The sequence below is a fragment of the Taudactylus pleione genome, unplaced genomic scaffold (assembly GCF_031769625.1).
Source record: "Taudactylus pleione unplaced genomic scaffold, aTauple2 ptg001732l, whole genome shotgun sequence".
In the NCBI taxonomy this organism is placed as follows: Eukaryota; Metazoa; Chordata; class Amphibia; order Anura; family Myobatrachidae; genus Taudactylus; species Taudactylus pleione.
The window spans coordinates 200,581-224,545 of NW_028286129.1; the positions used below are offsets into that span (position 1 = coordinate 200,581).

Sequence of the window (23,965 nt, forward strand, 5' to 3'; positions counted from 1 at the left end):
TTACTGCCCCCAGGATGGCTCGCTGTGATGGTCAGGGGTCCGCGTGCTGGAATGGCGGGGCATACAGGTAGTAATTAGGCAGATTGGGGTAACCGTGTCCTGGGGTCCTCTGGCCTCATACAGCGCTGGAGGGCCCTGATAACAACATGAGACAGTCTCTCCCTATTCTTGTCACTTATTTTAAAAAAACAAAAACTTTGTTTATAGCACATGAATTGCTTTTATATATAGCTGTGCCTAAATATTTGTATCTAATAGTAAATGTGCTCAGTACAAATGTATTGCTGTGCAAATGTTGGGGATACACACAACGCAGACCTGCTGCCAGGGGGCTACTCTTTTGGGAAATGATTGAGAATTATTGATATAGAGGAATCTAGCAGAGACTTGGATGCTGAGTGTGCGCGCATGTGTGACTGGAGCACGGAACGTGTCTGATTATGTGACTGGAGCACGGAACGTGTGTGATTATGTGACTGGAGCACGGAACGTGTGTGATTATGTGACTGGAGCACGGAACGTGTCTGATTATGTGACTGGAGCACGGAACGTGTGTGATTATGTGACTGGAGCACGGAACGTGTGTGATTATGTGACTGGAGCACGGAACGTGTGTGATTATGTGACTGGAGCACGGAACGTGTGTGATTATGTGACTGGAGCACGGAACGTGTGTGATTATGTGACTGGAGCACGGGACGTGTGTGTCATGTGACTGGAGCACGGGACGTGTGTGTCATTATGTGACTGGAGCACGGGACGTGTGTGTCATTATGTGACTGGAGCACGGGACGTGTGTGTCATTATGTGACTGGAGCACGGGACGTGTGTGATTATGTGACTGGAGCACGGAACGTGTGTGATTATGTGACTGGAGCACGGAACGTGTGTGATTATGTGACTGGAGCACGGAACGTGTGTGATTATGTGACTGGAGCACGGAACGTGTGTGATTATGTGACTGGAGCACGGGACGTGTGTGTCATTATGTGACTGGAGCACGGGACGTGTGTGTCATTATGTGACTGGAGCACGGGACGTGTGTGTCATTATGTGACTGGAGCACGGGACGTGTGTGTCATTATGTGACTGGAGCACGGGACGTGTGTGTCATTATGTGACTGGAGCACGGGACGTGTGTGTGATTATGTGACTGGAGCACGGAACGTGTGTGATTATATGACTGGAGCACGGAACGTGTGTGATTATGTGACTGGAGCACGGAACGTGTGTGATTATATGACTGGAGCACGGAACGTGTGTGATTATGTGACTGGAGCACGGAACGTGTGTGATTATGTGACTGGAGCACGGAACGTGTGTGATTATGTGACTGGAGCACGGAACGTGTGTGTCATTATGTGACTGGAGCACGGAACGTGTGTGATTATGTGACTGGAGCACCGGATATGTGTGTCATTATGTGACTGGAGCACGGGACGTGTGTGTCATTATGTGACTGGAGCACGGGACGTGTGTGTCATTATGTGACTGGAGCACGGGACGTGTGTGATTATGTGACTGGAGCACGGGATGTGTGTGTCGTCATGTGAGTGGAGCACGGGATGTGTGTGTCGTCATATGACTGGAGCAGGGGATGTGTGTGTCGTCATGTGACTGGAGCACGGGATGTGTGTGTGTGTGCTTATGTGACTGGAGCACGGGATGTGTGTGTCATTATATGACTGGAGCATGGAACATGTGTGTCATTATGTGCCTCGAGCACGGGACGTGTGTGTCATTATTTGACTGGAGCATTGAACATGTGAGTCATTATGTGCCTCGAGCACGGGATGTGTGTGTCATTATGTGACTGGAGCACGGCAAGCCAATTGAATGGTATCACTCCCATCTTCCGATGTAAGCATCCTGGTACAGAACTCCTGCCACTGTTACTCCTTTGCGGCTTAGATGTTCTCCATGCTCAGACCCCCAGCCTCAGCTTAGATGTTCTCCATGCTCAGACCCCCAGCCTCAGCTTAGATGTTCTCCATGCTCAGACCCCCAGCCTCAGCTTAGATGTTCTCCATGCTCAGACCCCCAGCCTCAGCTTAGATGTTCTCCATGCTCAGACCTCCAGCCTCAGCTTAGATGTTCTCCATGCTCAGACCTCCAGCCTCAGCTTAGATGTTTCCATGCTCAGACCCCCAGCCCCAGCTTAGATGTTCTCCATGCTCAGACCCCCAGCCTCAGCTTAGATGTTCTCCATGCTCAGACCCCCAGCCTCAGCTTAATAAGAATGGTCTTGTTCTAAAGCTGTGTGAAATAATCCAGGTCTAAACTGGGTTTTCTCTATTCCGAACGTTTTCTTTCCTAAACAAACATTAATCAACTCTTCCTTCGCTCTTCTCCGTTTTTGATTCTATATCGAGCACCTCAAAGCACAGCAGCGCATTTATCACACCCAGATTACCCATGGGCAGGGAAATTCCTGCTGTCATCTACCAGACCGATCTCCTTATACCCACATAACAGGAGTGCAAAGGGGTCACTGTGCCATCCTCGCCAGGTCTAGAGCTTGTAACCCATTAGATGCATCACTCAGCCTGTCTTGTCTTATAGCGTCTCTCTTCTGCAGTGTCTTTTATGTAAGTATCCAGCAATCGTATTAATAATGGATAATAACTCCCTGGATCCAGCGCCTCGCTCTAGTTACTGCCCTATCTAGTGCTTGTGCTTTGCAGCTGAAATACTTTTTATCTGGATGCCTGAAACCCAGATACCTCTTCACTCCCCCCCCCCCCCCCCCAGTGAATTGGGCCCCCTCCAGAATAGAAGGTCCAGAACTGGATCCCCTCCGTATGCACCAAAACGGGTCTCCCTCCCAACAGTTGGGGGGAAAACGTCCCGAGCAGTGAAATGTTGTCCAAACGGCAATGACTGTTCTCAAGTTTTATCTGCAATAAAGCAATTAATTAACGCAATATCCACATGACTAGATCCCGTCCTGGGATAAAACAACATGCAGTCGCAGCTCCTGTCCTTCCCGCTCCTGCCTTATATGTCATTGCAGGATTTATTACTGACTAATGTCTTCTCTGGATCAAGGGTTTTGTGATTGGGCGCTAATAAGACATCTGAGGGAGAAGGTCCGGTACTGGGCGCCCCCGATACAGCTTCTAGGGAAATAATGCCAGAGATAGAGATGGGGGGTGGGTAGGAGAGAGTTGAGAGGGGAGATAAGGGGAGAGAGATGGAAGGTTAGGGGAGGGGGGGGGGGGGGCGCCCAGGTCTGGTTCGGAATGACTCTCCTAATTACAGTGCGCGTTCCATAGACCAGAGAGAGGAACATCTGTGCTATGAACAGTAAGATTATATTACTATGTTATCTTACTATAAATACTCTGCGCTATCTTCCCTGCGAGGCTTTAAATCAGTGGGAGATGGAGTGCTGCTGTTTTGGTGTAACTGATGAACAGAAATGTGGAGACCCCCGTAGTAGCCTGGCCATAGGCTTGGCATAGGGTATGTATATAGGTTATGACTGGCATATAGCCGTTACAGTCCTATGCAGGCCAGTTTAGCTTACACCTGGTACAGAAATGTGGAGACCCCCGTAGTAGCCTGGCCATAGGCTTGGCATAGGGTATGTATATAGGTTATGACTGGCATATAGCCGTTACAGTCCTATGCAGGCCAGTTTAGCTTACACCTGGTACACAGTACACAGTACGACGCAGCGCCTTGCTTGAGGTAACAGGCATCTTGCAGTGGGATTTAAATTCAGGCCAATCTATCTTCTTAATGACATGCACGATACCGCACATATGGTGGCCCCTAAGTCGCATATTTTAACACGTACCCCTATGGGGATGATAGCCAAAATGCTCATTTTGCTTTAGGGGCGTTGCTGTGCTCCAACGATGTCGTAACAATACACTGCGGACATCGCCTGCTAATTCACCCCTCGTTGAAATAACCAATATATGTTTAAAATGCTACAGGGTTTGTTCTCCCTGACTAGCCTAGCCCTCCCTTCACCCCAAATCTTTCTAATAGAGCGGTTATAGTCACGTTGGTGTGGAGGCATCAATGTAGAGACCCCTTGAATTGTTACTTTTGCATGGCAAAGTTAGGTGGGCATTTCAAGTTGTGTAGCAGAATAAATTGCTGCTACTTGTAGTCCGCTTGCCTTCTAGCAGTGGAGGCTCTCGGCCAGTAGCCTCCTGCAGCCCAGACATCTGTGTGACAAATCCTACGCTCGGAATTTCCGTTGCCGCACTGCGCCCGTCTCCGTCGGAATAAATTCCGTTTCCTGCAAGAGCCCCTCTCTTCGTCACGCACCTTCTGTCTTCACCACAAAGGATATTATTTTTAATTAAAAACAAAAAAAAAAAGGTTTCTGATGGTGTTACCCTTAAATACACTCCCCTGCTTCTGGCGGCTCTAGATCTTCACCTGCTGGATAATGAGGACATTTCTGATATAAGATTTAAGAACTTCCCGACAGAAAGCAATTGCTGTCAGATCTCTGGGTGTGTGATGTCTGCGCTGTAACCGTTTCACTGCCGAAATGGGTCACAAGCGCCCGTCGCTGCCACGTGAGGGAGGTAATCGGGAGCAAGTAACAATTTATTTGTTCTCTATCCACCTCGCATGCATTCACCCAGCCAACCATATATTGGTATTCGTGCGTCGTTCAGACTCAATCAGAGATCGTATTTCCCTCGACCGTAGGAGATCGTTCACGTACGAGCTTGCGTTGCTTTATATTCCCACAAATCTATATGTAACACGATACCAAAGTGGGTCAGCCGCTAAATATTAATGAGAACGACCAGTGCCCGCTACATCTGATGCTGGTTACAAGTAGATCAGAGACCACCAGCGTAATAATTGGTCCAGTGGATGCATAACTAAATAAATTTAATACCCAAAAGATGTGGAAGTCAAGCAGTGAATAATTGTTGGAAATTTCTACTTCATGGTCCATAGGGTAACCACAGGATACCTTGGGGTATAGGCGATGGCGGCAGACATCCAGGCACCACAGAGTTAAATTTTCAGCCTCCCAGGATGCACTGGGGTCCCTCTCCTATACCCCGCCCCCGAGCCTCAGGCCACTCAGTTTTCGTAGGTGCCTGGCCGGACCAGTCGCACCGTACAGAGGGGGGTCTTTTTAAGGCCCCTGAATATTTCTTCGCAGCTGTGGCTGCACAACTAGAGTGCTCCAGCATAGGACAGTCAGTATTGACGTCCATGCTGTCACTCCTACACCCCGCCGGTACCAGAACGCCGGTACCGATCCGGGGATGCTGGTAGGTAGCTGGGGTCACAGCTAGCGGTGATCCCCGGCTACCTGGACTGTGGCCGGATGCACGGGGAACAAGGTAAGCGGCGGGGTCCCGCGGTGGGCACCCGCCGGTAACACAGTCCTGTTTGGTCCCCAGGCAGGGGGCTCCCTGGGGACCGGCTGCGCGTGGGGCCAGGTACTGATCCTGCGCCTTCCACTAGACCACCAGGGACAGCGGGCCGTAGCATGTGCGGTACAGCGCGGCGTCCCAGGGGTTGATAGCACGCCAGGGGAGAACGCCTTCCCTGTCTCACAGCCGGCGTCTCCCCCGCTGCACAGTGCCATTCCACAGCGGTCTGAGCGGGCTGTGTCAGCGCTCCTCCCCCGGGCCCGCCTTCTCTCTGCTCCTCGGTGGCCATTTTCTCACTACATGTGCTGGGGATGGCAAACGCTGCTGGAAGCTGATACAGATGCCATTGCGGTCCGGGTTCCCCGCATACCTCTCCTTCAATTAAGGTCAGTGTATGCAGCACTGTTTCCTACCAGGCTCTGGTCTGTGTAGTTGATCGCAGTGCCTGTAATGCAGGATGTTATCTGTGCATTGTATGTGACTTAAATGCTAGCGCTGTTTGTCTGTACTTTCATTTCTGACTGTCAGCCTTTCCCTATCCCTGTTCTTCTGCTAGAGCCCTTGCGGTGCGGTGTCGCAGGGTGTTTATTACCTCACAGTAAACGTGTTTTTTCTGTGTGGGAGGTCACATACGCTCCGTTCACACTCCTCATGTCGGAAAGTGAACGAGGATATCCTCTTCCAGCTATAATGTACTGATATCATGTGCAGTTAGCGGAGGGATATGTAGACGCTGAGGGTTTATGGAGGGCATGTTGTATTATATATCACGGCCCATTTCTGTCACTGTGCCTGCACAAAAAGGGACCGCCCTCGGCTGGCTAAGATGCTTACAGTCTTTGTGGGCAACGCCCCCTGCGTTTCCCCAAGGGGTTATCGCAGCCTGTGGTGGTCTCATCACATGCAGGGGTCCCTGGACAGTTGATGGTACCCCAGTGTATCCTGTTTTTCGCCCCCCCAGGTCTCGCAGGAGCCTGTGTGGGTGAATTTATTGTCCAAATGGTATAGCACCTGATGGACGTTTTACAGGGGGAGTCACCATTTCGGCCTTCTAAACGGCCTTTCGGGTCTCAGACGGGTAAAGACATGACGTCTGATGACGGTGACATTATTGACTTTTTCAGACACGAGCCCCTTAGTGCAAAGGAGGCGTAGTCTGGGTCTAAAGTCTATATACCTGGCCTTCTACGGGCAGTCCTTGCGGCTTTGGTTATTACATATCCCCCGTGGCTAAATCCAAATATGCCTTCTTTAAGGATAAGGGTGTTGCCACTGTAATTCCTCTATCTGGTCAGGTGGATCATTTTAGAGGAGGCGTGGAAAATCCGGGTAAGCGGTTCCAGCCTCAAAAACGGTTGACCTTTTGCATACCCCTTTTGCGGATAATTACATTTCCGAATGGGAGTTACCTTTACGGGTAGATTCTCATGTTACACGCCTAGTGAGGAGTGCTACGTTGTCCATGCCCTCCAGGTCCTCTTTGAAGGAGGTTCCAGATTGCAAGGTGCAAATATATCTAAAATCCAATATTCCCTTGCTGGAGGGGCTTCCAGGCCGGCTATGGCCGTGTGCTGGGGGGCCAGAGCCATGGAACACTGAGTAGGTAACTGGATCTCTGCACACTGACTCTCCAGCAGAGCAGGTGGATAGTGGCAAATTCTCAGAGACTTTCCACGTTCATAATGAGACGGTCTTACATATAGCCTACTCCTTTCCAGAATCTCCTCGGCAGCAGTAGCGGCTTGCCGCTCCCTGTGGTTGCGCTCTTGGAAAGCGGACGCAGATTCCATTTGGAATGCTTTGCCTTTTACGGGACAAGTCCTGTTTGGCCCTCGTCTGGACGCAATTGTGGCCCTGCAGGCAGCAGCTACGTCTGCGTGTCTGCCATCGGCTACAGTCCCATCAGGGTCTTTGACTTTGTCTTTTCGGCCCTGTGAGGCCAGGGTAAGTCTAAAATACAGCTTTCCAAGACAGTCAGTAGCCAGGAAATCTGCTCAGCCATAAGAACAGGCTTGGAGTACAAGACGTCCTACTCCCAAGTTGGACTATAAGCCTTCAGCCTCACGGGACGGGCCTCCGATCGGGAGCCCCCAGAGTTGGAGGCCGGCTTCTCCAGTTCGCCCAGTGCTGGTGTCTGACCACCACGGACACTGGGGTAAGAGAAGTATTTTCTTGAAGGTATGTCTTTTCCTCACGGTAAAAGCCTCCCAGAAGGTTTTTCGTTACAGGTCTTCTGTCAATTCAGGACTAGGCCCTGTAATTTTTGAGGGTGTTACACTCTATGCTCCAGGCAGGAGTTATAGTACCTATTCCGTTGCCCCAAAGGGGAACGAGGTATTACTCCATCCTCTTTCTGGTACAGACACCCAATGGGTCTTACCAGGACATTCTCAACCTCGAATCCTTCAACAAATTCTTAAGGGTTCCTCGGTTCGGGAGGGGGACCCTGCATTCCATCATTCAATGGAGCCTGGGAATTTTGTGGTGTCGTTGGATATATTCAGCGTGACTACCTGAATATCCCTCTTTTCTTAGCACACCAGTGTTTTCCTCAGGTTTGCAGTGGTCGATAAGCATTTCCAATTTCTGGCATTGCCCCTTGGTCTGGCCTCCGCGCCTCACGGTTTACCAGGGTCATGGTAGTTATGGCAGCCCACCTGCGGAGGCAGGGGGTCCGCTTGTTACCCTATCCGAGTGACCTCCTGTTGTTACACGGTCTCCAGAGATACTTCAGTGCCATATGCAACGGACAATATCTGTGTTGCTACGTTAGGGCTGCCTGATAAACTGGAAATGGTCCTCTCTGATTCTTCACAGAGGATGCTCCATATCCCAACATCTGAGGATCTTTGTGATTGAGGAAAAGATCTGTGCATTACAGGCAAAGGTACGCAGTTGCCTGCAGAGTCGCCGAGTGTCTATTCACTTGGCAATGTGGTTCCTGGGTTCCAGGATGTCGCTGTTCGACATGGTGGAGAGTACCCAGCTTCACTCTAAAGAACTTGATCCTCTCCGGATGGGATGGGTTGCCCCATAGGATAAAGTCAATAGGCTTTCCCCGGAGGTTTGTCTCTCTCTGGCCTGGTGGCTGCAGAAAGCTCACCTAAACAAGGGGCACCCCCTTTGGGATTGCGGACAGGGTCCTTCTGACGACGGACGCCAGTATCCGTGGCTGGGAAGCATGACGGGTCCACACTTGTTCCAGGGCAGGTGGACACCAGTAGTTTTTGCGCTTCCCATAAACATCTGAGAACTCTGAGCAGTATTCAGGGTTCTCCAGCATGCAGGACAGGTCCTCCACGGAAATACCGTGCAGGTACAGTCTGACAACGCCATCATGATGGCTTATGTAACCCACCTAGGAGGTTCCCGAAGTCAGGCGACACTAACAGTGGTGTCCCGAATTCTGGCTTGGGTGGAAGGCTATATCCCTGCCATCATCGGCAGTGTTCATTCAGGAATCCTCAGATGGAAAGCAGGCTTTCTCAGCCGTCAAGACTTGCATTCAGGGAAATGTCCTCTTTATCAGGAGGTGTTCAATCTTCTGGTGAACAAGTGGAGCCTTTCAGAGATGAGACTCTTCTGATAGACGTAGGCAGGTCCAGTGGAACTTCCAAGTTGTGTACCTCGTCCCTCCGTTATCCCTTCTTCCTCCAGTAATAGCAAGAAGGAGGCACGCTCCTGCTGATAGCTCCAGCGTAGGCCAGATGGCACTATTACTCAGATCTTCGGAGCCTCTCAGTTAACACTCCGAAGCTGTTGCCTCTACGCCCGGACCTGTTGTCTCAGGATCCTGGCTGATCCCCAGACCTGGGTTGTCTGTGGTGGAGACTGCCCTCTTAAGGTCTAGGAGTTTTTCCAGCTCTATAGTTAACAGGGGCTCTGTCCATGCTAAGAGCTCGGAAGTTTTTATCTGCAAGAATTTACCATTAGGTATGGTATACTTCCTTTCAGGTGTCGCCCTAGAGGCTAGGCTCCTTGGGTATTCCAGATATCCAGAGGTTGGCTTTCCTACAGGTGGGCTTAGATAACAGTCTTCGTCTTGCTTACCTCAAGGTGCAGGTTTCTGCCCTGTTAGTATGGTTTCAGTGTAGGATTGCTACTCTTCCTGATGTCCACACCTTTGTGCAGGGTGTACGTTATATTCAGCATCCCTTTGTTCCACCTGTGGCTCCTTGGGATTTGGCTGTGGTCCTTAGGGCTCTCTGAGGACCGCCATTTGATCCACTGGACTCAGTGGATTTCAAATGGCTTACGGCTAGGGCTGTATTCCTTCTGGCTCTTAATTTGGCCAGTAGGATCTCAGAATGGGAGGCTCTGTCATGTAGACCTCCCTTTTTCTCATCTTTCCTAGGAACAGGGCAGTGCTTGCCTTTACTTCCCCAGTCCTGTCTGCTGGTGAGGCCTATTTGGCTGTGGTACGGGCGCTAAGAATTTAAGTTGACCGTACCAGTCCATTTAGGAAATCAGACTCTCGGTTTTGTCCTTTCTGGTTTCCATAAAAAGGGTTGGCCTGCCACTACGCTAACTTTGGCAGGATGGATTCACAGGTCTTCCTGTTCCATCCTCTATTAAAGCTCTTCCACTAGGTCTGTGGGTCCTTCGTGGGCAGCTCGACGTGGCGCTTCAGCGGTGATTGGCAGCTACGTGGTCATCTGTCCATATTTTTGGTAAGGTATTATGCTTTTGATACCTTCGCCTCTCAGGATGCTTCCTTTCGGCGGCGGATTCTCCTTACAGCACAGGAGCGTCCCCACCCTTAAAGGATACTGCTTTGGGACATCCCCAAGGTATCCTGTTGATACCCTATGGACCCTGAAGTAGAAAATATGAGATATGGTAAGAACTTACCCTTGTTATCTCTATTTCTACGAAGTCCATAGGGTTCCACAGGACTCCCGCCCTGTCGCACCTGTACTGCAGATGGGCTTTGATCTGGTCACCGGTTTCTCCGTCTCCTTCTGGTGAGAATGTGATTCTTGTGTGTTCCAGATTGTCTTCTCTCTCTTTTTTGCTCCTGCTCCGGCCTATGGCTTGTTACGAAACTGAGTGGCCTGAGGCTCGGGGGCGGGGTATAGGAGAGGGACCCCAGTGCATCCTGGGAGGCTGAAAATTTAACTCTGTGGTGCCTGGATGTCTGCCGCCATCGCCTATACCCCAAGGTATCCTGTGGAACCCTATAGACTTCGTAGAAATAGAGATAACAAGGGTAAGTTCTTACCATATCTCATATTATCTAATGCTGGGTTACACACTTAAACAACGGATCGGCCCGCATAATGATCCGCCGTCCTAGTGACTGAGTGGTTAGCTATACACACTTACCAATCGGCCACTCGATGTGTTTGGGCTGACATCACAACTGGGTGGGCATTTAAATTTAAATTTGCCCACCCAGTTGAGCAGTGTCGGCGGTTCTTGTGGGCAGTGTATGGGTGGTAGGCAGGTAGACGTGCATACATCATCGGCTGCGATGGCAAGTCCGTTATCTACGCCTGTGACCGGACGCCTTTCGCCTAGGCCGGCCCTGGTCACGGGTTAGCGCTTTCGGACTCCCACTCACCTTCAGTGACCGCCTGTCACCTACTCCGCCCACTGCGCCGTGGGCATGTAACTATGCTGCCACCACCAAACTCTACCATTGGTGTTTGGAACCGCTTATTAGGTACACTCAGGCTCCTGCCTCGGCACCTGGAACCGCTTCTGCTGCGTATGCGTTGACTAACTGCGGACACACCTCCTGTTTGGTGTTGGCTGTTCCCAACTGATCCCTCGCAATGGACCAGGTCTGCACGGTAGCTTGGCAGAGGGCTTGAACTTGGAGACACGCAGCTCTTACCCAGAACATCCGGAGAACGGAATAGCATTGGCGCAATTCTTCTGGTCGCAGGATTGAGATACAATTGAAGTCAGGCAAGATGTTTATTGCTCAAAGTCTTAAAGAAGACCCTCCCTTCCGTCTGAAGGGGAATATCACACAGAAAATCAAGCAGCAGCTCTTCTCCTCAAAGAAGTTACAGGGTTGTACACATACAGGGCTCACAGTCCCTCTTTTTATATCACTCTTACACGCAACATCACTGGGGTCAAATCCACCCTGTGTTCCTTCTAGCCAATCATTGTAACTCACAGAATATAAATAACAACATATTACATTTCAAAGGAGTCACTCAATATCCTCCTTCCTAATCCACCACCCAAACTTTAAACACAAACTGATTTATCATACATTCTACTGTCTCCTAAAATGTTGATATAACATTTCACAGGAAATGGTAAATAACATTCATCCTTATCAATCAGTTTGGCATTTCCAACCTTAACACATTCAGTGACATCCAAAAGGTTCTTAAAAACTTTTCAAAGGAAGTTCTGTACATGAAGGGTTTGGCTATATGACACTAGTCACACCTTTACACAGAGAACTTCCAGTCACCCTATTCATCAGACCTCCTGCTAAGGGAATGACAATTAGTATCTTGTTTCTGCAACCACAGAGGATGGTCATGTCATATACAAAAAGTGCATTGAAAACCAGTTTACATTTAAAATCATACATTTTAAATACATTTCCTGGCCCAGTGCTGCACATACCATCTTGAATACGTTTTTATGTTTAAACACTCGGCGCCTAGCGCCGGTAATACATTTAAACATGGCGCCAAGCGCCTTTTGTCTCTTTAAATATGATGCTGCAGCACAGGGGGTTAACCCTTTCAGTGCCGTGGCAAACATTTTAAATACGTGTGGTCAGCCTCCGGCCACAACGCCGTTCAGACATATGGGGTGTACACAACCGCTGATGCTCTAAAGCTATATTTCTCATTGCTGGAGCGAGAGATGTATATCGCCAAGTGTCTACCCAGCATAGAAGGCGTAACTGCAATGCGCATAAAAATGTATACATGTAATAATGAAGAGCACAACACGTACAGAAAATAGCTTTAATTCATATTTTAAAGTAGAAAGAAATTGAGGGATATTAAACGATGAGATCTATTAAAATTGATAATACTAATAACAACTTGGTGAGATTAAATAAGGATTTTTAGTACAAATATGTAATGGAATAGATTATTTTTCCTTTAAATGTCTCATTATTATAAAGAAGCGTGTGCATTTCCTATAAGTCATAACCAGCGCTCGTGCTCTCAGCTGTTTACCGCAAAATCAGGGGAAAAGTCGGCATAGGGTGTTCCCAGATTTTAGGGTAACCAGCATTAGGCTTTGCCAGCCAGAGCTGGTATAACCAAAGACGGGAAACCTACAGTGTGGAGGTCCCCCCCATCATGATTCCATAGGAAGATCGGGTCTGTATAAACATGCAGAGACCCTTCCTCTCTGTGTACCCACCCATAGTGCCAATAGCACTAGGACTCTTTCACCACCCGTGATGCGATAGTTGCTGAGTAATAGTGGTGAAAAATTACATTGTTTTTTGGCGGCACTACAGGCACCAGCATGACCAAAATGGCTGTCAGGGCATGCTGGCACTAGTACCAGCATTAGATTGAAAGCAGTAGTTCTGGTTACATAGGTAGGGGAGCTTTTTACATTTATTTATTAAAGCCCGGCTGTAATATACAAAGGCGGACACTTACACATTCCGTCTACTAAGGTGATTTGTGAGAGATCACGAGTATTTTATGCCTTTTTGTTTTTAAATTGATCATAACATTTTCAGCCTCCTTTTATTATCGTCTCTTGAAGGCCACGCAGAATTAGTTGTAATGAAAGATTACAACTGAGTGGTGACAATCCTGGGGCAACCATGGCGTGCCCCTCTGGTCATTCCCACCCTGTCTCTTCTTGGATTGCTCATTAAAGGTGCCTACACAGTAGACAATGTGCTCACGATGCGATATAGTGAGCTTATTTCCCTTGAACTCTCCCCCGGTTAGCTCCCAGGCTCTCCAGGACACGATATGGTGCTAAAAAGTGTCCAGTCTGACTTAAGAGCTATCGTGCACAAAATCCATCTATTGCACAAAATCGTGTGCGAGACTGGCAGATCTTACCTGCGGTAGGCAAGATCTGAAGATGCGATGTAAGACTCGCATCAGCATCGTGATCGTGACTGGACACTCATGCTTTGGACATATTTTACACGATTTGTCGTTCTGATGCGTCGAAATCGGGCGAATCGTGTAAAATATCGTCTAGTGTGTACGCACGTTAAGAAAGAAGTAGTAAGGTGAGCACTGGGCCTGCCCTTTATTAATCTTCTGAGGTTAATAAAGGGCAGGCCCGGTGCTCTTGTATCCAAGACCCTTAATAGGTGGAATCGGGAGACGGCATTGAAAGCTTTGTTGGCGTCAGCTGAGATGATAGATGAGGAAGAGGACTTGGGCTGAAGATGTGGTGTCTTCTCCCACAGATGTGCCGATACCATATAATGAGTGATTGCCGCCCAGAAAGCCAAGATGATGGACATTTAGCCAACTAGGGGTGATGGACTAAAGTGTAGGGGCCATAATTTTGCAACAATTTTAAAATCTAAAAGCAAGTGTTATTGGGTGATAGGAGACAACTAATCCATCGGCTTTACCTACTAACCTGAATCAGGCCCATAAGCCGCATTTGCGCAGACACTGAGCTTTGTCCAGCCCATTTCCGTCTCTACAGGCAACAAAAAGTTTTGCCTAAACAAATCTCAAACGTTGCGTTGCCCTTTGGAAATATGGACAAATGAAAACCATGGTGGACTCATTATTATTTTTTGTTTGTTACTAGGTTTTTTATTTCTCCTCTTCCATGCAGAAAAGGTTGCGTTGGGTGGGCTGGTCCGTATTAGGACTGACGACCCTGACATGTCGGCGTACGATTCTTCATGCTGGCCCATATAGCGTGCTTGCATTGTGATCTATTTTAGTACAGTGGCCTAGTTTTAGAGCCCAAGTCCATTTACCGTGTAAACTGATTATGTAATCTTCTGAATGTTTATTATCATTTTCTCCTCTCCATAACGCCGTCGGGTCTGTGCCGTGCTCCTTTTATTTTTCTTTTGATGCAAATTAGAGCTGTTAGCTGTAAACATTAATTAAAGTGTAATTATCTTACCTTGTCAGGCTGTGAGGAAATGATGAAATGAATGTCAGTAACGTGTACTCCCGACGCAGATCAGTAACCGTTATCTAGGACCGTAGGCGGGAATAAATTACTGACACTAGAGGGAAGTGATGGCTTCCTCATTGCGTCTCTGTAACTGTAATTATACGCACTATTACCGAGTATCATTTACCTAACCTCTAACTACCGGACCTTGTGTTTATTTGAGCCGCTACATCTGATTATATGGAAAACTAGTTAAAGGAACAATTAAACCTATAACTGATTGTGTTTTATTGAAATACTGCAAACCATTAGACTTGTTTAGTGACCCCCATCACTTATTTCTGTGTCCGCCGACAGCGCTATTTCTGCTCGCTGTGATGTCACTGGAAGGTGCGAGCTTCAGAACCAATATATTCTAATCTCAGCTGTCAGCAAAGGGGTGGAACTAGCTGATGTCACAGGTTCCTTGTGAATTGATGAGGGTGCATTATCCTGAATTTTAAGCTGGGAAACTAACAGAATTTAGTCATCACACTCGCCATCCCATGGAAAATTCATCCTTTATGGGTTTTTTTTTTTAATCTTTTTGTTTTTTAACAATTTTTGTACCAATCTTGTCTGTCTGGTCGGTCTGTCAGTCTGCAGTGGTCGGGGAACAGGGGTAAATTACCCCACATGGGGTAAAAATGAAATTCCTGGGGGTAATGGACGGACAGCCAGGGTCATATGAATCATTCTATAATATAGAATGATTCATATGCATGCCCGGCTGTGCCGCAGGGAGGCTCTAAGCCGGACGCCCGCTGAGATGTTATTACCAGCGGGCGCCCGGCTCCTTCCCTGCAGCGCCGCGTTAGCCGGAGGCTGGAGTTCTCTTCTGAACTCCAGCTTCCGGTTCTCTCCATGCGCACTATGGGAGAGACGTCATGACGTCTCTCCCATAGTTCCGAGGAGTAGCCGGGCGGACAGGACGGCGGCGGATGCAGGCGCGGGGATTAAGGTAAGTGTTTTTTTTTTCAGTACAAGCGGCACTACAGGGGCACTACTATGGGGGCACTACTACAGGGGCATAACTATGGGGCATTACGTGGGGGCACTACTACAGGGGCATAACTATGGGGGCACTAACGTCAGAGTATCTAAATATATTTTGGGGTAAAAGGTAAAAAAGTTCCCTGATCTATCGTCTCCCCTTCTGGTCAGTCCGTACACTAATACACAAAAACATGAGAATTGCTCCCACCGGGTATCACAGATATTAAACACAAATTCTGCTATTACCGTGGGTCTGCTAGCTCATAGGGGGTAATTCATTGTTTTATCGAGGCCGCAGTGCCCGTGGAAAGTGACGGGAGCTATGCAGTTATTGGGTGCCCAAAATACAGGGGATTAGCCGCGTTAAGCGGCCTATCGTGTCTAAAGACTGTTTTGGCGCCCAAAAGCCCCACTTTGGATGGGTTTCTGCTCACACCTCAGGAGTTACATTCTCCCCAAAGCCTACAGATGAGCTGGTAGTGATAACCTATTATCCCACTCAACGCTTTTTCCTAAACGATTTATCAAGGCTGATGTGTTAACCCAACATTTGTTCTTATAGATCATGAACCGTTAAAGTTTTTAATCGGAGAAGGGAATTCAACTCTACAGATGCCGGTCTGGGAAACTACCGTAAATGCCCAATACGATTCTGATTCGTAGGGATCTCTGCGGCAAATTTAATACAGTGCAGATGTGAATTTACGCGTTTTTGCGTAACTCTGTCCTGTTCTAAGTCGGATGGAACTGGGAAGCATCGGTCTTTACTTGAAATTGGGCGACAATGCGAGTGTGCGCGGGGGCAGCCCTGCCTTGTGGGAGTGTCGTTGGCGTGCATCTAAAGTTCGGAGCGGTTCTGAGTCGTGCGTACGGGGGAGGGAAGCCCGTTTCTGACTGATCTCTTGCAGCTAGCCTGTCATTCCTCTGCAGAGCGTCTCTCTCAGGACCGGGGCTGGTTAGTAAGAGTGGCAGCGTTCCTGTAGTGTATGACTCCCTGCCTCTGGTGCCTTGGAAGTGATGCAGTGTCAGTGACTGGGATATTCCTCCCCCCTCACTCTAATACTGAGCTATGTCATCACCAGTCATTGCCCTGTACCCCAGGGCGGTGCAGCATACGGGGATGGGTGGGAATGGGTATGAAATACCGCCGGCCGCATGGCCGGCGATTCGATTCCCGTCAGCGGCAGCCCGACAGGAGCAGAGTGCAACGCAGCGGAAGCCCGACAGCGCTGGAAATCCCGATCGTGGATAGGTAAGTATCCACTAACCTAACCTAACCCCCCTAACCCTAACCCTCCATAGGGGTGCCTAACCCTAACTTCCCTCCCAAGTGCCTAACCCTAATCCCCCCTCTAAGTGCCTAACCCTAACCACCCCCTTCCCCGCTACCTAAACCTAAGTCCCCCCCGGGGGTGCCTAACCCTAACCCTCCCTCCCCCTAGCCTAACCCTAACCCTCCCGAGGGGGTGCCTAACCCTAAGTCCCCCCAGGGAGCCCTAAACCTAACCCTCTGCCCCCGCGGCTGTCCGCTCGCGGCGCCCGGCATCACTACGATCGTGATGCCGGGCGCCGGTCTCCCGGCGTCTGGGAAATGCGGGCGTCTACATCTAGATGCCCGGCATTTCACCCTTGCCGGGATAAGACAGTCGGGAAGCCAGCTGCCGGTATTTAGGCAGTCGGCCTCCTCGATGGGTGAAGTGTCCGTGCTGCCAGCAGCTGCCCCCAGCCCTGAGCCAGTACTGCTGGTGACAGATCCTCGCTCACCTCCAGCTCTACAGTCTGATAAAAGCACACAAAGCATACATCTTACATGTCAGGACTCATTTATATCCTTCACAGTGTCGCGTGGACAATTCATTCCCAAAACGCACATCACTCAGTCTCATAGGTTAATTTCTCGTCTTTCTCCGGCCTTGGAAAGAGATGTTTTAGGGGAAAAATGGAGCAATTTCATTATTTTTGGAGACAGACCACTTTTCTGGGACCTCTGCAATAATAAAGGTGCTGCAGTCGGTGTCGTGGGCCGGCCTGCAGCAGCCTTTTATATAGGCCGTAAACAAGGCCGTAGGTTGACCTGAAGTGAGAATACACACACTCCCCCCCAGCGATTGTGTCTTGCGGGAGGATTGAGGCTCTTGCTGCGGCCTGGAAGTCATCCGCATTCATGCGCTCTGCATTCCTCCTTTTTATTTAGCAGCCTTGAAAGCCCTTTGAATTTACGACAGCTATTTTTATTCTTTAAGATTTGCCATATCCTGGTATCGGAGTCACTGAGGAACGCCTGCATTCAGTACATGCTTTACATCAACATCATAATGAAATGTTCTGTATTCAAAAAAACAAAACAAAAAAAACCTAGATCTATTTCTGAATAAAACGACACCTCAGTGATGCTTACTTTCCAATGTCTCCTCTCACTAAATACAAGCAAATGTTCTAATACCAGACACCTACACATAATTCCTTATCAGTCTATGGATTTACTCATCGGAAGTAGTGACATCAATGACTTATGTGCCCCCCCCCTTATTTCCAGAATGAGCCGGCCCATCTCCCCACAATACGATGTCAGGCGGTCCACTTTTTAGTTCAGCAGGATAGCTGCCAGTCCCCCTCCCCACAGTTTAGCAGATGGGGGGCCCCTCTCTTCCCCCAGTATAGCAGATGGGGGCCCCTCTCTTACCCCAGTATAGCAGATGGGGGGCCCCTCTCTTCCCCCAGTATAGCAGCCGGTGACCCCCTCTCTTTCCCCAGTATAGCATCCGGAGTCCTTCCCCTCTCCATTGGTATACAGCCAGTGGCCCCTCACCCCACAGTATAGCAGTCGGTGCCCCTGTCCCCACAGTATTGCAGATGGTACCCCCTTAGTCCCTGCAGTATAGCACAGTGACCACCCACCCCACAGTATAGTAGCAAGTGCTGCCTCCCCCCACCCCGTCCCTTCAGTATCGCAGCTGATGCCCCCTTTGTTCCCACAGTGTAGCACAGTGGCTCCAATCCCCTGAATATGCAGCCAGTGCCCCCCTTTCTCCAAAGTATAGCAGCCAGTGCCCCCACTCTCCCCGCAGTATAGCACCTCACCTTGTCATGGTATAGCAGCCAGTCCTTCATCCTCCTTACAGTATAGTAACCAGCACCCCTCCTCACGCAACAGTATGGCAGTCAGTGCCCCCACCCACACACATTATCGCATGCTGGTACCCCCCCCTTATCCCTGCAGTATAGCACAGTGGCCAACCACCCCACACTATATAAGAGCGAGTCTCCCCCTCACCTTACAGTATAGTAACCAGTGCCCTTCCTCACCCCACAATATTGCAGCCAGCGCCCCCCCTTTCCTCACAGTATAGCAGCCAGTATCCCTCCTCCCCACAGTATAGCAGCCAGTGTCCCTCCTCCCCACAGTATAGCAGCCAGTGTGCCTCCTCCCCACAGTATAGCAGCCAGTGTCCCTCCTCCCCACAGTATAGCAGCCAGTGTCCCTCCTCCCCGCAGTATAGCAGCCAGTGTCCCTCCTCCCTGCAGTGTTGCAGCCAGTGCCCCCCTCCTCCCCACAGTATAGCAGCCAGTGCCCCCCTCCTCCCCACAGTATAGCAGCCAGTGTCCCTCCTCCCCGCAGTGTAGCAGCCAGTGTCCCTCCTCCCCGCAGTATAGCAGCCAGTGTCCCTCCTCCCCGCAGTATAGCAGCCAGTGTCCATCCTCCTTACACTATAGTAACCAGCACCCCTCCTCACGCAACAATATGGCAGTCAGTGCCCCCACCCACACACATTATCGCATGCTGGTACCCCCACTTATCCCTGCAGTATAGCACAGTGGCCAACCACCCCACACTATATAAGAGTGAGTCTCCCCCTCACCTTACAGTATAGTAACCAGTGCCCTTCCTCACTCCACAATATTGCAGCCAGCGCCCCCCCTTCCCTCAGATTATAGCAGCCAGTATCCCCCCCTTTCCTCACAGTATAGCAGCCAGTGTCCCTCCTCCCCACAGTATAGCAGCCAGTGTCCCTCCTCCCCAGTGTAACAGCCAGTGCGCCTCCTCACCCCAAAATATTTCAGCCAGTGCCCCCCCTTTCCTCACAGTATAGCAGCCTGTGCTCCCCCTCCTTACAGTGCCCCCCCTCTCCGCAGTGTAGCAGCCAGTGTCCCTCCTCCCCGCAGTGTAGCAGCCAGTGTCCCTCCTCCCCGCAGTGTAGCAGCCAGTGTCCCTCCTCCCCGCAGTGTAGCAGCCAGTGTCCCTCCTCCCCGCAGTGTAGCAGCCAGTGTCCCTCCTCCCCGCAGTGTAGCAGCCAGTGTCCCCACTCTCCCCGCAGTATAGCAGCCAGTGTCCCCACTCTCCCCGCAGTATAGCACCTCACCTTGTCATGGTATAGCAGCCAGTCCTCCATCCTCCTTACACTATAGTAACCAGCACCCCTCCTCATGCAACAATATGGCAGTCAGTGCCCCCACCCACACACATTATCCCATGCTGGTACCCCCACTTATCCCTGCAGTATAGCACAGTGGCCAACCACCCCACACTATATAAGAGCGAGTCTCCCCCTCACCTTACAGTATAGTAAACAGTGCCCTTCCTCACCCCACAATATTGCAGCCAGCGCCCCCCTTTCCTCACAGTATAGCAGCCAGTATCCCCCCTTTCCTCACAGTATAGCAGCCAGTGTCCCTCCTCCCCACAGTATAGCAGCCAGTGTCCCTCCTCCCCAGTGTAACAGCCAGTGCGCCTCCTCACCCCAAAATATTTCAGCCAGTGCCCCCCCTTTCCTCACAGTATAGCAGCCTGTGCTCCCCCTCCTTACATTGTAGCAACCAGTGCCCCCCCTCCCCAAAGTATAGCAGCCAGTGTCCCTCCTCCCCACAGTATAGCAGCCAGTGTCCCTCCTCCCCGCAGTATAGCAGCCAGTGTCCCTCCTCCCCGCAGTATAGCAGCCAGTGTCCCTCCTCCCCGCAGTATAGCAGCCAGTGTCCCTCCTCCCCGCAGTATAGCAGCCAGTGTCCCTCCTCCCCGCAGTATAGCAGCCAGTGTCCCTCCTCCCCGCAGTATAGCAGCCAGTGTCCCTCCTCCCCGCAGTATAGCAGCCAGTGTCCCTCCTCCCCGCAGTATAGCAGCCAGTGTCCCTCCTCCCCGCAGTATAGCAGCCAGTGTCCCTCCTCCCCGCAGTATAGCAGCCAGTGTCCCTCCTCCCCGCAGTATAGCAGCCAGTGTCCCTCCTCCCCGCAGTATAGCAGCCAGTGTCCCTCCTCCCCGCAGTATAGCAGCCAGTGTCCCTCCTCCCCGCAGTAAAGCAGCCAGTGTCCCTCCTCCCCGCAGTAAAGCAGCCAGTGTCCCTCCTCTCCGCAGTGCAGCAGCCAGTGTCCCTCCTCTCCGCAGTGCAGCAGCCAGTGTCCCTCCTCCCCGCAGTGCAGCAGCCAGTGTCCCTCCTCCCCGCAGTGCAGCAGCCAGTGTCCCTCCTCCCCGCAGTGCAGCAGCCAGTGTCCCTCCTCCCCGCAGTGCAGCAGCCAGTGTCCCTCCTCCCCGCAGTGCAGCAGCCAGTGTCCCTCCTCCCCGCAGTGCAGCAGCCAGTGTCCCTCCTCCCCGCAGTGCAGCAGCCAGTGTCCCTCCTCCCCGCAGTGCAGCAGCCAGTGTCCCTCCTCCCCGCAGTGCAGCAGCCAGTGTCCCTCCTCCCCGCAGTGCAGCAGCCAGTGTCCCTCCTCCCCGCAGTGCAGCAGCCAGTGTCCCTCCTCCCCGCAGTGCAGCAGCCAGTGTCCCTCCTCCCCGCAGTGCAGCAGCCAGTGTCCCTCCTCCCCGCAGTGCAGCAGCCAGTGTCCCTCCTCCCCGCAGTGCAGCAGCCAGTGTCCCTCCTCCCCGCAGTGCAGCAGCCAGTGTCCCTCCTCCCCGCAGTGCAGCAGCCAGTGTCCCTCCTCCCCGCAGTGCAGCAGCCAGTGTCCCTCCTCCCCGCAGTGCAGCAGCCAGTGTCCCTCCTCCCCGCAGTGCAGCAGCCAGTGTCCCTCCTCCCCGCAGTGCAGCAGCCAGTGTCCCTCCTCCCCGCAGTGCAGCAGCCAGTGTCCCTCCTCCCCGCAGTGCAGCAGCCAGTGTCCCTCCTCCCCGCAGTGCAGCAGCCAGTGTCCCTCCTCCCCGCAGTGCAGCAGCCAGTGTCCCTCCTCCCCGCAGTGCAGCAGCCAGTGTCCCTCCTCCCCGCAGTGCAGCAGCCAGTGTCCCTCCTCCCCGCAGTGCAGCAGCCAGTGTCCCTCCTCCCCGCAGTGCAGCAGCCAGTGTCCCTCCTCCCCGCAGTGCAGCAGCCAGTGTCCCTCCTCCCCGCAGTGCAGCAGCCAGTGTCCCTCCTCCCCGCAGTGCAGCAGCCAGTGTCCCTCCTCTCCGCAGTGCAGCAGCCAGTGTCCCTCCTCTCCGCAGTGCAGCAGCCAGTGTCCCTCCTCTCCGCAGTGCAGCAGCCAGTGTCCCTCCTCTCCGCAGTGCAGCAGCCAGTGTCCCTCCTCTCCGCAGTGCAGCAGCCAGTGTCCCTCCTCTCCGCAGTGCAGCAGCCAGTGTCCCTCCTCTCCGCAGTGCAGCAGCCAGTGTCCCTCCTCTCCGCAGTGCAGCAGCCAGTGTCCCTCCTCTCCGCAGTGCAGCAGCCAGTGTCCCTCCTCTCCGCAGTGCAGCAGCCAGTGTCCCTCCTCTCCGCAGTGCAGCAGCCAGTGTCCCTCCTCTCCGCAGTGCAGCAGCCAGTGTCCCTCCTCTCCGCAGTGCAGCAGCCAGTGTCCCTCCTCTCCGCAGTGCAGCAGCCAGTGTCCCTCCTCTCCGCAGTGCAGCAGCCAGTGTCCCTCCTCCCCGCAGTGCAGCAGCCGGCAGCCCCTTTGTCCCCACAGCATAGCAAAGTGGCCCCTCACCGCACAGGATAGCAGCCACTCTCTTCTTACAGTATAGCAGTGAGTGCCTCTCACCCCACAGTGTTGCAGACTGTACCCCCTTTGTCCCCGCAGTATAGCACAGTAACCACTGACCCCGCAGTATAACAGCCAGTATCCCTCTTCTTACAGTGTAGCAGCCAGTGCCCCTCCTCCCCACAGTATAGCAGCTTGTATCTGTATCCTCACTTCGCAGTATAGCAGCCAGTGGCCTGTATCCTCACCTTGCACCATAGCAGCCAGTGGCCTGTATCCTCACCTCATAGTATTGCAGCCAGTGCCCTGTATCCTCACCTCGCAGCATAGCAGCCAGTGGCCTGTATCCTCACCTCGCAGCATAGCAGCCAGTGGCCTGTATCCTCACCTCGCAGCATAGCAGCCAGTGGCCTGTATCCTCACTATAAAAACACTAGCGGTTTTCACATTACAGGCTGTGTATCAGCAGCTTAGATGGGGGTTACTGACGTTTTCTAGGTTCCAGGGGCCTATCCGACGCTGGGGCAAGGCCACAGCATAGATTACACAGTGCTGACGAGAAGAATGGCTGCCCGATGTAACGCCGTCTGCAGACACGCTCTTCTCAGCGGGTGACCTGCATTAGCTCAGATCTGGGCTGACTTACGCCTAGAACATATCCCATTATTTATAGCTATACGGCCGGTGAATGTTCCTCTCACAATGGCCTCTCTTCCTGGCGTGCACAAAATGGACAAAAAAACTGTAGCGTGGGAGGACAAACGCCTCTTAGATCCCTAAATCAAAATGAAAAAGTTTATAAATCCATTATTTTTCTGTGGTTGTTCCTATGCTCCATCAGCTGCTCTCTTTATTACTAAAAAAAAACAAAACAAAAATAAGAATATGTATATTGATATTGTTTTCTATATAGCAGTTTGTGGCCATACAAGCTTTGTTACCCATGTGCTCTATGTGTCACCTCAGTGGAGCTTCTGCTATGGGATACATTGAGCTCATGTGTCTTTGCCCTGAAATTCCTGTAGCTGCTTGTGATGGGAGAGGGACGGGGCGATCGCATGTAACAACTCTGCTATTTGGGTCAGATGTATGATGTGTGCCAGTAACCCGTCATACAGACGTGTCCTCATACATCTAGCCTCAATGCACCATGCGATTCAAGATGCATTATTTGGTAGACAGAGACACGATCGTGCATTAGGACACATCTGACACTCTTCACGTTTCCCAGTTTCCAGTGTCCGACCCGATTAAACGGCACCAAGTGTCATCTACATCCATTCTGTGCTCCTGTCCCAACCCGTCTGTGGCAGTGCAGCCCCCTCTGATTGCCTGCTAACCCTTCTGTATAGCTACGTATCTGTTCCCAAATGCAGTACATGGGTATTTGAGTCCTCCACTCCCTCCCCCTACCTTGTTCCATGTTACAAAACACAGCATGTCTGACTATTCCCAGGCTGCACGGAGAGGCCAGCTGTGCCCTGCATAGAGGCCGCTCTGCCGAATGCCGATTTTTGTCTCTCTGTCGCATTATTTAATCAATCTTCAAATTTTCCGGCAGCGAGGAGAGGTCTCCCTGGGCCAGAAGGGCTTATTTTTATCTGATTTGTTTCATCTCCTCCCCCCCCCCCCCCGTGCAGGGCATAAGG

General features: G+C 51.4%; 1 long non-coding RNA gene across 1 annotated transcript in view; it reads left to right on the forward strand.

The window, feature by feature from the left end:
• LOC148439513 (uncharacterized) overlaps window positions 1–23,965 on the forward strand; it is a 101,454-nt gene that overhangs the window by 36,077 nt on the left and 41,412 nt on the right. The gene's annotated exons all lie outside the window — the stretch shown is intronic.